Genomic DNA, 2,343 nt, shown 5'->3' on the forward strand with positions numbered 1-2,343 from the left:
AGGTCTGAGTGGTTGAATCTTTCCCTCATCCCTGAGATCTGTTTGGACCACGTTCTCCAGGATCCAATATTTAGAAGTGGGAACATGTTCTTCTAAGGAAACCAGCCTGGACCGAAGCTGCTGCCATCTGCCCTTGAGCCAGGCAGCAGCTGCGCCAAGCTGGCTAACCCTGGCAGCCTGTTGCTCTATAATTAGGAGCTGTGTCCTTCCTGCTAATCTCCTCCACCACTGCTCCAATCATATGGCTGGCCCTGGTTGCCATGGTGAACTAATTAACTCGTCAATGACCGACAGGAAGTGGCAAGAAGGAAGAAACCAGAAGTTTCTTCCTTCTTGAAGGTATTATCTCACCTTCATTTACCCAACTTTATGAAACAGATGCAGCAAAATCTGATCCCAGGTGAAAACGACTGGATGTTTGCAGCCAGATTAAATAATTAAATAAAAGTTGAGTACTTTGTTTGGAATGACAGTGGATTAATCGGTTATTAAACTAATTGTCTATCAGGCTGTGCTGTGGTGGCGCAGGGGATAATAAACACAACCCATAAATTGAGGCCTTAGTCTTCGCCGCAGCTGTCGCAGGTTTGATTCCCGTCTTCCCCTTCTCTCATGACTCAACTAAAGGTCAAAAAAATCTTTAAGAAAAGTCTATTTGTTGAAAGAACAATACACTCAGACCAGTATTTAAGACAAAACTATATAAAAACACATTTATTTTGCATCTAAATAGCATCTTTAAATGCAAAATTGAAAGATGGGTAAATATGTTTAACCCAGGGCCTTTTTCTGTCTAATTATCAATCGATTAATTGAAAAAATACTGAATAGATTAGCCCTACACTGTGTTGACGTTAAGTCAAGCAGAAAAGGCTGAACTTTGACATGTTGATGTTTTTAAGCTGCAGATGAAAACTTTGCTGTAAATGATCAAGCATATATTAAAATAATGCTAAATGTTTGATTTAGCATTTAGAATGAGTTTAATTATTTGTTTTTGCATCTTTTGACATATTTGTAATATATAAGAAGGGGAAATTTTAAAGAGACAAACTTGAAACTTTAAATTCAGCCAAAGCTGCAAGAAACCTTTTATTTTATTACATTTTATTATTTTTGCACTATTTTTACATAAAATGCCATTGAAATACAAAACAATTTGAGGTTTGACAACATGTCAATGTGAGAGTAACATCATAACATTGAAATAAACCGTGAAGCTGCATGATATCAAAGAGTTAATAGAAATATGTCAACCTCTTTATGGAAGTCATTATAGTTTCAGTGAAACATGTTGTGATCTGCTTTCACTTTGCTGACTTCATTTCTCTCTCCAGATGTAAAAAATGTTGAGGTTATTTTTAAAGTGGTGCCTTCACTTCCCGCGTGTCGTTTCCAGCGCCGTCTGTTGCGATAATCTAAGCAGCGCTATCAACAGTCAGCGCCGGTTTTCATGATGTCAGATCCCCTCCCTGCCATCTCTGCATTTATTACCACCTAGAGAGCCTGAGTTGACATGGAAACCCAGTGTAATCACTCAGCATCCCTGGATTACTGTAAAGTTTCTTCACAATTTGTTTGGTACTGCTTTTTAAAGAACAGTTTTCTCTGTGAGGCTTAAGAAAGTGAGACTAGAAAAGAATATTTTTTAAAAAATCTCTAAATATTCACCTATAGAGGCCAGTAATTACATCATGTAAAGTAGTAGATTTGTCAACAATTGCCTTTATGTATTTATAACCAGCAATATGAAATTGTCATTAATGGAGAACAAATTGATTTCTTAATCAGCCCAATAAACCTCGTTAATATGCCATATATTGCCATATGCTGGCAAACTTTTCAAGTCGTAATGAAACGTTAAAACATCTTTAGATGCACAAGAAAATAATAAAATAAAAAATTAAGAATACAAAATAGCATTAAAACTAAAATTTCAAAACGCTGAAATCAACTTTCCAGCACAAAAGAAGGAATCTCAGTTTAAAAATGAACCAGGATATAACAATTTTAGTCAATATCAGTGTTAATATCAGTGTTAATATTTCTGTTGTCAGTCCAGATTCACTGATCAAATTGATACTGATGTCATAGCTGACATATCGTTCAACATGATTGAATAGGCTTGCTGGAGTAAAGGCTTGATAAATTAAAGTGGACGTTTTTCTCAGTTTGTCTTTAATAACAATTATTCTTGAACTTTCTTCATCCATGTATAAAATGGCTCAAAAGTTTATAGGTTATCATGCCTCATGTAGAGATCGGGTTATTATTTCATAAGTTTTAGAAATGAATATGGGAAAAAAACCCACAGATTTTCCATCAAATTATTAACACAAGAAA

Source organism: Poeciliopsis prolifica, unplaced genomic scaffold (assembly GCF_027474105.1).
Source record: "Poeciliopsis prolifica strain line A6 unplaced genomic scaffold, Auburn_PproV2 SCAFFOLD081, whole genome shotgun sequence".
NCBI classification, from domain to species: Eukaryota; Metazoa; Chordata; class Actinopteri; order Cyprinodontiformes; family Poeciliidae; genus Poeciliopsis; species Poeciliopsis prolifica.